At 32.9% G+C, this 14,843-nt stretch overlaps 1 long non-coding RNA gene and 1 pseudogene across 2 annotated transcripts in view; one reads left to right on the plus strand and one right to left on the minus strand.

Annotated features, from left to right (window-relative positions):
* The window catches only part of LOC306647158 (flavin-containing monooxygenase 5-like), a 636,328-nt pseudogene that overhangs the window by 184,717 nt on the left and 436,768 nt on the right, over window positions 1–14,843 (plus strand). The window lies entirely within an intron of this gene.
* The window catches only part of LOC306646648, a 47,966-nt gene that overhangs the window by 9,923 nt on the left and 23,200 nt on the right, over window positions 1–14,843 (minus strand). The window contains exon 2 of the long non-coding RNA XR_013759923.1: window positions 10,188–10,246. This is a non-coding gene — a long non-coding RNA (uncharacterized lncRNA). The remainder of the gene's footprint in view (window positions 1–10,187; window positions 10,247–14,843) is intronic.

Consider the following 14,843-nt stretch of genomic DNA (forward strand, 5'->3'; position numbering starts at 1 on the left):
ATTTCATAAGATCAAGAATTTTTCAAATGATCAAAATTTCTGAAAAGTGAGAAAAGATAAAAAGTAGCATAAATAACCTAAGCCAGTTTTTTCTTTTGCCCAGGACAGTAGACTACCTCCAATTCTTTGCTCTTTAACAATTGGGCTGTGTGCACATGTGCCAAAATACATGCTACGATGTCCCACATTTTCAAAAAAAATATTTTTTAGATGTTGATAGGCCTTAATTTTATTAACTTATTTATATGTGCTGCTGAGAATTGAACCCAGTGCCTCACAAATGCTAGGCGAAGTGCTTTACCACTGAGTCACAACTCCAAAACCAAGTTGTTTTTGATTTTAAAATCCCCACATAGCTCAAATCTGTCACTTTTTCTTCACAAAATACAAAACCTGAAATTTCCGTACTGAACAAACATTTGGTGAATTGAAACTCAAAATGAACTATAAAATACCAAAAAAAAAAAAAAAAAAAAAAATTGAAGGACTTACCCACTGAACGTTAACTTCAGGAAGTCATAATATTCAAGCCATTATATTAAATGTCTTTTTATCAGTCTCAAAATTTGTCCTCCTGTCTATACTATCAAGATATTAATCAAGACTTTCACACATTTAATAATGAATATCTAAATTTCTATTTTACTCAGTCTTTTACAACTCTTAGTAAAAATAGAATATCAATAATTTAATGTTCATACTTCTTAAAGTATGAAATATTTAAAGGCTATAGGAGCAGCTGCTGCCACTGCTGGTGCCACCAGTGCCACCACCCCCAGTGCCACCATAGCCCCCTAACTGGGACCTACAGATCTATTGTCAGGTGCCTGCAGGTTTGGTCTTATGTGACTGACTCTACCTTGGGACACCAGCCAAGATCTTAAGATCCAAAATCAGGGTCCCTTCATGTTTGCCACTATCTCTGCCCTCTTGGGACAGCCACCACCATCTGGAGATACCAGTGAGAACCTGAAGGTTCAATATCAATGTGTCTACAGAATTGGTTGCCCTGAGGATGTCCTGCTGGGTGTGGTAGTAGCTGACATCTTCCTGATTCTTCACATGGTCATTCCTTTGTGTGAGCAAATAGCTGGTAGTCTCTCTAGCTACAAACTAGAACAACATGGAGATATTGGACTGCAGTGTGGTGGAGCTTGGGCTTGGCTGAAGCCCAGATCTGTGAGTTTGCAGCTGGGTCTGCAGGGGCCAGACTGGGCCTAGCAATCCTGTGGAGGGTCAGAGACTGGAAGCTCTTTACCCTGGGGGGGAGTGTATGTTAGAGAGACTGGAGAGAGCCGGGTTCTCCCCAGCTCCATGAGTCCTGAGGTGGGCAAGGATGGATGGGGTTGGCCTCAATGAATCAGAAGATTGGAATAGAGAGTGAAGGCATCATGCTATCAGCTTGCCCAGCCAGTTGGTTTGGCATCCCCAGACCAGAGCTACCATCAAATTCTAGACAACCCCACCCATTCACTGAGAAAGGAAGCTGAGAAATTTTGAATGCCAATAGAAAAAATTATCAATTTTCTATCAAGACTTTTCTCTATCTCAAGTCTCTAATTTTTAAAAGCAAGTTCTCTTCATTCACCAGTTTATTGAGAACAGGAAGGTTTGAATAGTATATTACATTTTTGTGAATTTTTATATTTTTAGTTTTTATATTTTTCTTTTACTTTTATTTTGTACATATTTTTCCTCTCCCTGTACATATTTTGTCTGTCACCCTGGATTCTTTCTCTCTATTCTCTTGCTAATACCCAACCTCTATTAATTCCTCTTTCATTCTTTCTATAACTTTTTACTTGTCTCGTCTCTCCTACTTCTTTCTAAAGATCACATTCTACACCACTCCTGTTCTCTCTTTGTCCACCATTTGAAACTGTGAACCTTTTTAGCAAACATAATATTCATATTGCAAACAATAATTGAACTCATTATTTGTTTATTGTAACAAAATTTTAGATGTCTTAATGAGAACTTTTTTGTTTAAGGATGTATATTGTTTGCATTCGGTGCTATTAATATTCGGTTTCCCCTTTAGAGGCAACATACTAGAAATCTTCAGAGACACTGTAAGTCTACAAAGTAGAAATCGTGCTCCATCAGATCCATACTGCTATGTTGGAAGACACAGAAACAACCTGAACAAATCAAGGGGACAAAGTGCATCAAACAAACCAAGATGCTACAATAATATATTTTATTGACAAAATCATAGAAGAAATGCTAGGGAAGGAATTTAGAATATACACAGTTAAACTGATTCATAACAAAGGATGATGTAAGCAGTAAAATCAGAGATAAATTCAAGAAGGTGAAATCTCTAGAATAAAAAACTAGATATTCTAAAAAGTAAATAAATGGAATTCCTTGAAATAAAGGAATCAACAAACCAAATTAAAATTCAATGGAAAGTATCACCAGCAGACTAGACCACTCGGAAGACAGGTTATGAAAACAAAATATATAGACTTGACAATAAAGTGGGAAATGCATTAAGAAATCATGAACAAAACTTCAAAGAATTATGAGATAACATGAAAAGACCAAATTTAAAATTTATCAGGAAAGATGGAGGCATGGAGAAACATATCAAAGGAATGCACAATCTTCTCAGAAAATCCCTCAAACATAAAGAATGAAATGAAAACTCAAATAAAGAGACTTACAGGACCAAAATGTACAAAATTACAAAAGACTCACACCAAAGCACAATATCATGAGAATTACTAATATACAGAATAAAGACAGAATTTTAAAGCTGTGACAAAAAATAAATCAAATTATATATAGGGGAAAACTAATTCAGATCTCAGCTGATTTCTTAACCCAGACCCTAAAAGCTAGGAGGTCCTGAAATAATATATATCAAGCTCTGAAAGAAAATGGATGTAAACAAAGAATGTTATATCTGGTAATATTAAAGATCAGATTTGAAAATGAAATAAAAACCTTCCATGATAAGCAAAAGTCAAAACAATCAACAACTACAAAGCCTGCACTACAGAATATTCTGAACAAAATATTCTATGAGGATAAGATTTTTTAAAAAGTGAAAACCAGCAAAGGGAGGACTACACTAAAGGATTAGTTAATCAAGGAGAAACTAAGTCAAATTAAAAACCAGAAATAAACCAGTATGACCAGGAACACAAATCTTTTCTAAATAATAACTTTGTTAGTGGCCTAAACTCATCAATCAAAAGCCATAGACTGGCAGATGGGATTAGAAAACAAGACCCAACAACATACTATCTCCAAGAGACTCACCTCATAAGCAAAGACACCCAAAACCTGAAGGTGAAAGGATGGGAAAAAACATATCAACCATATGTTTTGTATGAACAAGCATGTGTTTCAATCCTCACATCAGATAAAGTGGACATTAAGCCAACATTAATCAGAAGGGACTAGGGATATTTCACAATGTTTAAGAAAATTATATATCAGTAAGTTGTAAGAATAATAAATATTTATGCCTCAAATAATGAAACATCTATATATATCAAACAAACCCTTCTCAATTTCAAGAAGCAAATAGACCACACCACAATAATAATGGGTGACTTTAACACAGCTCTCTCACGACTGGACAGATCTTCCAAACAAGAATTAAACAGAACTATAACACTAGAACTAAATGATACAATCAATGATTTAGATTTAATTGACACATAGACTATTTCATCCATCAATGAGTAAATATATTCTCTTCTAAGCAGCACATAGATCCTTCCTTAAATAGATCATATTTTATGCACCAAAGAAACTCTTCAGCAAATACACAAAAAATAGAGATAATGCCCTAAAATCTATCAGATTAATAGAATGAATTTAAAAATTGATTATAAAATAAGAAAAAATAAAATTTTCTCTAACACCTGGAGACTAAATAATATGCTTCTGAATAATGAATGGGAAGCAGAGGAAAGCAGGGATGAAAATTTTAAAAAATAGAGGTAAATGAGAACATCACTGTATTAAAATCTCTGGGACAGTATAAAGGCAGTGCTAAAAGGATAATTGAATTGAGCTCACTATTTAAAATAATAGAGTTAACAAATTAATGACCACACATTACATCTCAAAGTTCTAGAAAAAGAGGAACAAATCAACATAAAAGCAGTAGAAGACAGAAAATAATTAAAATCAGAGAAAAAGTCAATAAAATTGAGAAAATAGAAACAATTCAAAAATTGGCAAAACAAAAGTTTATTATTTAAAAAAATAAATAAAATTGATAAACCCCTAGCCACACTAATGAAGAGAATAAGAAAGAAAACTCAAATTAAAAATTGTGCTGAAAATGGAAATACCAGAATGAACACACCTAAAATAAAGAAGACAATTAGGAACTATTTTAAAATTTACACTCCAATAAAATAGAAAGTCTTGAAGACATTGACAAATTTCTAGAGACATATGACCTATCCAAACTGAATCAGAAGGACATATACAATTCATTTATTTATTTTAAAACTTTATCTTTATTTTTACAGGCTGCATTTTGATTGTACATAAGTGTGGTACAACTCTTCATTTCTATGTCTGTACATGATGTAGATTCACACCATTCATGTAATCATGCATGTACACATGGTAATGATGTTTGTCTCATTTCACTATCTTTCCTTCCCCCACCCCCTTGCCTCTCCTCATTTCCCTCTATACAAACCGAATTTTCTCCATTCTTCTCTTAACCCCCATTATGTATCATCCATTTATCAGAGAAAACATTTGGCCTTTTTTTTTTGAAATTGGTTTACTTCACTTAGCATGATATTCTCCAACTCCATGCATTTAAATGTGAATGCTATAATTTTTTTATTCTTCATGGCTGAATAATATTCCATTGTGTATATATACTAAAATTTCTTTACCCATTTATCTTTTGAAGGGCATCTAGGTTGGTTCCACAATTAAGCTATTGTGAACTGAGCAGCTATAAACATTGATGTGGTTGTATTACTGTAGTATGCTTATTTTAAACCATCAAAAACCTACCAATCAAGTTGGGGGGGATAGCTCAGTCAATAGAGTGCTTGCTTTGTAAGCACAAGGCCCTGAGTTTGATCCCCAGCAAAAAAAAAAAAAAAAAAAAAAAAAAAATCAATCAAGTAAAGTTCAGGACCAGATGGATTCTCTAAGTCAAGTTCTACAAGATCTTTCAAGAAAAATTAACATCAATACTCTTCATATTATTTTAGAAATAGAAAAAAAAGCAATCTTTCCAAACTCATTCTATGAGGCTAGTATCACTCTGATGCCAAAACCAGACAAAGATACATCAAGGAAAGAAAATTTCGGAGCAATATCCCTGAAGAACATAGATACAAAAGTTATCTATAAAATTCTGGCAAATTGCATACAAAAACATGTTTAAAAATAGTGCATCACAATAAAGTGTGGTTCAATCCAGGGATGCAAGAATGTTTTAAAATATGGAAATCAATAAACATAATTCATCACATTAATAGACTTAAAAACAAGAACCATATGATCATCTCAATGGATACAGAAAAAGCATTTGACAAAATGCTTTTGTCAAAAATTTGGAAAGCATTCATTCCTGTTAAAAAAAAAAAAAAGGAAAAACTAGTGATAATAGAAACATACCTCAATATTATAAAAGGTACATATGCTAAACACAAGGCCAACATCATTCCAATTGAAGAAAAATTTAAAAGCATTCCCTCTAAAAATTGGAACAAGACAAGGATGTGTCTTTCACTACTTCTGTACAACACAATTCTCGGAATTGTAGCCAGAGCAATTAGACAAAAGAAAGAAATTAAAAGAATATGAATAGGAAAAGAACTCAAACTATCACAATTGACCAATGACATGAAACTTTGAGATCCAAAAAATTCCACAAGAAAACTTCTAGAACTAACAAATGTATTCAGCAAAGTAGAAGGATATAAAACCAATACCCATAAATGAAGCAAATTCCTATACATAATTGATGAATCCATGGAAAAAGAAATTAGAAAACCTACCCCATTCACAATAGCCTCACAAAATATAAAACACATGAAAACCAATTTAACAAAAGAGGTTAAAGACCTTTACATTAAAAACTACAGAGCACTAAAGAAAGAAATTAAAGAAAGTCATAGAAGATGGAAAGATCTTACCTGCTCCCGGATAGGCAGAATTAATATTGTCAAAATGGTCATACTCCCAAAAGCATTACACAGATTTAATGCAATTCCCATTAAAATCCCAAAGACATTCTTCATAGAAACAGAAAAAGTAATCATGAAATTTATTTGGAAAACTATAAACCAGGTGCAGTGGTGCATGCCGATAATTCTAGGGGCTTGGGGTGTTCAAGCAGGAAGATTGCAAGTTCATAGCCAGTCTCAGCAAAAGTGAGGTACTAGTCAACACAGCCCTGTCTCTAAACAAAATATAAAATAGGACTGGGGATGTGGCTCAGTATTCAAGTGCCCCTGAGTTTTATCCCCAGAAGCCCCCAGGCCAGAAAAGAGACCCAAAATGACCAAAAAATTCTTAGCAAAAAAAGTGAAGCAGGCAGCATCACAATACCAAACTTAAACTACACTACAGAGTCATAGTAATAGAAACAGCATGGTATTGGCCACAAAAACAGATAAGTAGACTAATGGTACAGAATAGAAGACACAAAGATAAGCCCACATAAATATAGTTATCTCATCCTGGACAAAGGTGCTAAAAACATATATTGGAGAAAAGATAGCCTCTTCAACAAATGGTGCTGGGGAAACTTGAAATCCATATGTAACAAAATAAAATTAAACTCCTATCTCTCACCCTGTACAAAACTCAAAGTGGATCCAAACACTTAGGCACTAAAACAGAGACATGGTGCTAATAGAAGAAAGAGTAGGATCAAATCTTCACCATGTCAGCTTAGGAACTGACTTCATAATCAATACTTCTAAAGTGCAAGAAGTAAAATCAAGAATCACTAAACGGAATGGATTCAAACTTAAAAGCTTCTTCTCAGTAAAGGTAAAAATCAATAAAATGAAGAGAGAGCCAAGAGAATGGGAGAAAATCCTTACCACATGTACATCTGATAGAGTATTAATCTCCAGGATATTTAAAGAATTCAAAAACCTTATTGCCAAAAATTTAAAAAAAAAATAACCCAATCAAAAATTGAGCTAAGGGACTGAACAATTTACAGAAGAAGAAATATAATTGATCCAACAAATATATGAAAAAATACTCAACAGCTCTAGCAATAAGAGAAATGCAAATCAAGAGAGTATTCTAAGATTTCATGTCACTCCAGTAAGAATGGCAATTTTCAGGAATACAAGCAAAAAGAAATGTTAGGATGTTAGGTTAGGATGTGGGGGAAAAGGTACACTCGTATATTGCTGGTGGGATTGCAAATTGGTGCAAGCATTATGGAAAGTGGTATGAACATTCCTCAGAAAATTTGGGATGGAACTACCATTTGACCCAGTTATCCCACTCCTCAATTTATACCCAAAAGCCTTAAAATCAGCATTCTATGATGACACAGCCACATCAATGTTAATAGCAGTTCAATTCACAATAGCTAAACTTTGGAATCAATCTAGATGTCCTTCAACAGATGAAGAAACCATAGTATATGTAGAGAATAGAATACTATTCTGAATTAAAGTAGATTGAAATCATGGCATTTGCTGACAAATGGATGGAGCTGGAAAATATGCTAAGCAAAATAAGTCAATCTCAAAGGCCAAACATTTTCTCTGACATGTGGAGGTTAATCACAATGAGGTTGAAATGGGAAGAATAGAGGTACTTTGGATTAGGCAGAGGGGATTGAATGGAGAGGAGGGGATATGGGGGTAGGAAGAATAGTAGAAGGAATCAGATATTATTACCTTATGTGCATACATGACTACATGACTGGTATGATTCTACATCATGTACAACAGGAAGAGTTACATACTCCATTTATATGTGATTTGTCAAATGTATTCTACTGTAATATATAACTAATTAGGACAAATAAAAATAAAAAGCTATGCAAAATAAAACTTGGCAGGGCTGGAGTTGTGGCTTAGTGGTAGAAAGCTTGCCTAGCATGCATGAGGCACCGGGTTTGATTCTCAGCACCACATATAAATAAATAAAAGTAAAGGTCCATTGACAACTAAAAATATATTTAAATAAATAAAACTTGGCATCTCAAATACAACCAAACCACATTTTAGGTCATTAATCACATAGCTAATCTGACATCATTCCCTTGTCAAAGCAGAATGTATGCATTGCATTTGTGTTTCTGCAGTTGAGCAAGCACACATGGGCTGATTTATTTTCCCTGTGAAAGTTTTAGTGGAGTGCTAAAAAGTGCTTTCTTTGACCTTCAAGCAAAATTAATAGCTATGTTTACTGTTTTATGGACACTTCCTGGAAAGGGAGTTTAGTGGGAAAATGCTTTACTAATTCCACTATAAAAAAATGATATGGTACACAAATTCCACAACTTTATGAATATTGACAATAGAATACTGACATAGAATATTTGTGGGTAAATCTTTAAGTAGGTTTATCTTATTTTGAATGGAAGTTTTATTTTCTTTGTTCCATTCAAACTTCTCCTGTGACATCAACTCTATGTACAGAGAATTAATATTGTACAAAAACAGATTAACTACATTTCAACTGCCTAGATAGACTTTCTCTTTTCTTTTTCAATGTGGGACTTTAAATACAGATTTTTTGAAAGATAAGAAAGTACAAGAGATGGGAAACAGGTCCTTATCTCATCTGAAACTGGAGTCTAATATGCCCAAAACATTAGCAGAAAAAATCAGAGTCCATGCCTTTATGGAGTTTTCAATCTAATGAGACAAGACAAGCGTATGTGATGTTATTAGAGACTTCAAAATTTAAACAATGTGCTGTGAGATAATATGAGGAAGTCATTGTTTATAAACCAAAAACGAATCCTAGATTAATCCTCGTTTATCAACTAACTGCTAGTAATTATGTCTGGAGAGGGAAGAATAAGAGAACATGTGAATTACAGTAGGGTTAAGGTGTTTGGGATTGGAACATCAGTACAAGCTCCTAAAAGCCAAGCTTTCCTCACTGTTGTTTGTAAATTACCTGGGCATAGAAATTAATGAATGCTTGTTAAATTGTGATGACACATGTTCATTTGTTTTGTGATCTCAAAAATCCCCTTGTAGACAATTGTGGGTTTCTTATGAAGGAAACAGATAGCCTCAGAGTTAGTGACCAACAAAAAAAAAATGAGGTGAGAGGTGCCTACCTCTGACATCTCACTATTTGATATTGTGTCTCTCTGTATTCGAAAAGATGTTCTTAAAATTTCCATTGAAACACTAATTCACCTCAATAGGTGAAATGGTCATTGGAATGAGCACAACATGTTTTTCCACTTCATATTTCATTAATTAACAAATAATCCCTAAAAACATTATTTTGTATCTTATTCTTGGTAGCTCATTAATATTTAAACATATGAATGGGATTCATTTTAGCATAATGATAACAACATGGAACATAATTAACTCCAATTCAATCACCAGTTTTTCCCTTCCCTCCACTCCTCTCCTCTACTGATATTTCTTCTATTCTTTTATACTTATTTACAAATTAGTGCATTATGGATATACACAAAGGTTAAATTCACTGTGGTATGCACATATAAAATTTTGGTCAATATTTTATTTTTAAAATAATAGTACTATGGTTAACCTTCTTCATATCTAATACTGATTGAAATTATTACATCCATGTACAGGCACTGCCTTGTGATAAGATAAAAGAAAATTTTGTGCATAACCAGAAATTCCCATTTCAGTATTATGATTTATAATAGTTTCAATAAAGTTTGTCTAAATATGGGACCTTCATGTTTGTACATTATGTGATATGAGATTTACTTGTGAATCAGTTATAAAGCAAAGGAGCATATGTAGTAGCTTTAAAAGTCTCTAGGATTCTCACAAAATCCAGGTTTGATTAAATAACATCAGAACAGAAGTTACCTTATCTGTAATCAAAAGACAATTCCAGTGCTAATAAATAGTCCCCACACATAAAAAAGCACCTGTGACCTGAAAAACTCTTTATGTAACAGAAAGTCCTAAGCACATATCAAATGGGTATGGTATTTATCTTTAAAATAACTTCAGGTGTTTACTGAAAAACTTTGCCTTTACCTGGTATTGGGCTGTTGTTGCAGAACTTTTTCCAGGATAAAAAATGGTGATTTCAATTTCTGTTGAAAAAAAATATAAATAAAAATGATGACCGGATGACTTGCAAGAAATGTAAATACTGATTTACAAATCAATTCAAATATTTTGCATTATCTTTTAAGAAGTCTATGTTTTCAGTTAGAATATAAAACTATAACATTTACAAAAGGATAGTTGACTGTCAAAAGTTGTATAAACCATATTTCTATGGTCAGAGAATAGAGTTACATTTTCATTGGGCTATCTGTGAAAGCACCATCATTACCAATAGCATTGCTTATCATGTGTCATGATCTATGCCAAAAGGCAAACAGACTGTCTCTTTTGCACCCCAGAAAGTCAAGAGCACTGCTTTCTCCATTTGATAGGCAGGAAGAGGTTCGAAACCAGGATTCCACAGCAGAAAGAACTTGGAGAGCTGAAGTATCTCCCAAACATGAAAAACTGCAATGCTGGAAGATTGAATTGACTTAACTAAGAAGGAGACAGTTTGTTCATTACATCTAAATTTTTGATAGATTCTTTTCACCTTCCAGCTTGGGCTTGATTCCAATGCCCTATCCTTTTTTTCTTTGTTCAAGAATATTTTTTTTGACTTTAAAATATGAAATTTTCCTATCTTATTAGTTTTCTGAGATTCCTATCCTGTCTCCTTTGACATTGAGGGCCTGTCTAACTTCTCTTATGGTGTCCATTACTGGATTTAGCAGTTTTAGCTGTGCTTCCTCTAATTAGCAGACCCAAAATCCTAAACTAGATAATCCTTAGTACATGATTTCTCATTTTGACTTCTTGATATTCAAGTTCATGAAGAATTAGGAAAGTGTTCAATAGATAGCTATAAATGATCTAAAATGTGGAAAAAGAGTTTATAAAAAATTAAAACAATCTGAAATTTTCATTTGTATAAATAATGCATTCTAATTTAAGGAAGCATTATCTTATGGAGAAAAATAAGCATCTACCAAGAAAGGTGAGAAAAAACTAATGGAAACAATGTAGAATAAAAATCCAGTTTGAGGAGCAGACACTAAAAATTTGCTAGTGAAGTCTGGCACATAGCTCCAGAGGGTTCAGAACCCCCATGAAACTGATGCCTTATGATTTAAGGAAATTTGGGAAAGAGATACCCATAATGATGAGATGTGGATCATCAAAGAAGGGTGACAAATATTCCTTTGTAAAAGTGCTTTAAAAATAGAATTTTTTCATTGAAGCCAAATGTAAACAATCATTTGTATACATAGTGACTAGATATTTTTATCAGATGTACAAAAAAGGTCAAATGCTGATTATCTCTACCTCCTACAGCTGTATTCATATGAAAGAGTATGTAATCAAATTACAGGAAGAGTGCTGTTTTATTTGAGGTTCTATTATTTATTTGTACTTGAACTTACTCTTCCCCTAATGCCATATGCAACTCAAAATGCTTTGGTTACTTCTTTGAATCCCTACTTTTTTGCCTACAAAATGAGAAAATTTTGACTACATTGTTTATTAGATCCTTTATATAAGATCCAATGATAACCTTAAAAACAACTAACTGACCTTTACTCAAACAATAAAATTTTAGGTTTAATTATTGTTTATAACTATGTGAAGTAAAACACATTAAAAGAAAATGAGATTAGATGTGTAATAATACAGACATGTAAGGACAGACATGTAAGGTTGAGTTTATGCTTATACTAGTACCACCAATTTCAGAGTTCTGTGACAAAATTATGATTCTTTGCTTGATAAGAGTAGAGGACTAACTTCAATCAGTGTATATTCTCTGTTAGCTTAAAAATCACTATTCATCATGTAATTGTATTCTTTTTATAAAAATTTCTAACTTTTTGATGTTTACATCTAGTTCAATTCATAAATAATGAATTCTGTATTACAAGAGAACTTTTAAAAAATATTTGTTTTAAAAAAATGGTAAACTACCAGGTGCACACCTGTCATACAAGTGGATTGGGAGACTGAGGAAAGAGTATCAAAAGTTCAAAGCCAGGCTCAGCAACTTAGCAAGGCCTTAAACAACTTAGTGAGCACCCTGTATCAAAACTGAAAAATAAATAAATAAAAAGGGTGGGGGATGTGGCTCAGTAGTTAAATGTCCATGAGTTCAATCCCTGCCCCTCCCCCGAAAAAATGGTAAAATAAATGTCACACAAATAATAACCAATTGATTTATATTTGCAAATGATTTTCTTGATGAGTACATTCCATTTTCAGAGATCACACACAAGCAACCAGATCAAATATCTAAAAATAGGTTTTACATTAAAGGTATGCCATTTTTATGTTTCTGTCAAAACTAGATCAAGTCTGCTCAACATACCACTAATATGCAATGCTAATTGGGCTGCTTGTGCTCTCCCTTGTTGTTTCCTATCTAAATTGGTTCTAAATAAAGACAACAAAATTGAAATAAAATTATAAAATGGGCAAGGCTGTGTTCTCTGCAAGCTCCATAGATATACACACACATTCAGTCTTGACATCAAATAGCTTTTTGTGACAGTTCATAAATTATAACATGTTATTATAATTTAAGTTGAAGGGAAGAAAGTTTTTATAATCATAGGTCATGGGTAAGCTGTATGTATGTGGTCCCGTAAGGAACAAGATGCCTGTATGTTAAAAAGAAGGGCCACCACTACTTGGGACAGAAGGATCGGAACAGTCAAAGAATTCAGAAATCCAAATGATTCACTGGAGATGATTTATTTTTCTGTAGGGACCAGGTTTTCTCACTTCTCATCAATCAACTGAACAAATCCCACATTTTTTCTTACATCTTGTGGTTTTTCTTAACTGCTTCATGATGTAGGACAATCCTGAAGTTGCAGGGAATGATAAATTACTTCATGACCTCTTCATTTCAGAACTATAGCAATTATTGCACTATTCAGATTTCTGTGACTTGTGAATGTCTACTGTAGGAATTATAATTGTTTTCATATAGAAGATTCAGAATACAAAATTAATAATTACTTTTCAGACAAACGCATCAACTTAAGGATTATGCTTAACATTTATTAAGAATTATAATTTGTTCTTTGTTAAAATATGAATCTTATTTCAAAATGTTAATATTTTTGTCAAGTTAAAATGTCTGATTTCACTCACATTTTAAGTATGAATAACTGGTTTAAAGAGTCCTTTATTCACAGACAGTTTTAAAATATAAAAGATTACTGAATTGACAATTTCAGGTGGATTTCTCACACATCATTTTCTACAACAGAATTGACTGAGGCACACTAGTCAATAGTCAATGTGCCAAAACATCTCTTTCAATATGGTCCTAAAAGATTATTTGGAGAACATGTCAAGCTTTACAACATCAAACAAGGCTGAGGTATCTGCATGGATATCAGGTCAGTGAAAAGAGATCATGAAATACATTTTGGAATATTTTGAAATAAAGCAGCTGAAAATGTGCCTTAAAATTTAAATAAATAGTTAACACAGGACCCAGATATTTCAAAACAAAATGTATAACTAGCTATAATATAAGATCATAATTACATGAAGACCTGTATGTGAATGTACTCAGCAGGTTGCACCAATTGCCCCCAACTGGAAATAATCCAAATGCTCACTGAAAAATAAATGATAAACAATGCTTTACAAAATACACATTGCAAATCTGAAAATCAAAAATGCTCCAAAATCTAAATCCTTATGAAAAGTGACATGATGTTTCATGTGAAAAATTCCACACTTGACCTCATGGCCAGGTTACAATCCAAACACAAGTGCACAAAAATATATAAAATAACCTTCAGGTTGTGTAGGAAAGATATATATATATGTAAAACACAAATTTAGGGGCTGGGGAGATAGCTCAGTTGGTAGAGTGCTTATCTTGTAAGCACAAGGCCCTGGGTTCCATCCTCAGAACCCAAAAAAAAAAAAAAAAAAAAAAAACATAAATTTATTGACTTGAATGTCCACCCACGGCATTTTCTCTCTTTCCCTCTCTCTCAAAAAAAAAAAAAAAAAAAAAATCAAAATTCTAATCTCTTCCCTTCTCAAATTCCAGGCATTTTAGATAAAGGATATTGAATCCTTCTATTCAGCAATGGAAGACACTACTGGATCACAGAGAACATGGTTAAGTATCAAGATAAATACAACCAATGAAATAATAGAGATACAAAAGAAATATTAAGGGTAGTTTAATTTACACAATTTCTTGATAATCTGTATTTCATATATATGGACAGCAGGAGATGAAGAGTGGCTGCCTTCGAATGTGGAACAGTTTCATAAGGGAATACTTATATCAAGCATAAACCTACACAGGATAAATGTGTGCAGATTATTTTATTTTAAGTATACCTCAATGAAGCCATTAGAGCAATTCGGTTATTTAAATAATCTTTCACTAAATGGAAAACTACTACCTTACAAATGGAGTGACATTTTAACATTTCCTCCCTTTCACAGCATGTCATATTAGACTTGGTAAAAATGAAAAGAAAAAAAAAAAAACAAGGAAAATAAATTGGACCTTTCAAATATTATGTTTACTAGCAAGCAATGCTTTAAAATCTATATAATATACTAAACAATAATTTACATTCCTAAATATATCCTTAAGACAGTAGATTC

This window comes from Sciurus vulgaris (assembly GCF_902686455.1).
Source record: "Sciurus vulgaris genome assembly, chromosome: 16".
NCBI lineage: Eukaryota > Metazoa > Chordata > Mammalia > Rodentia > Sciuridae > Sciurus > Sciurus vulgaris.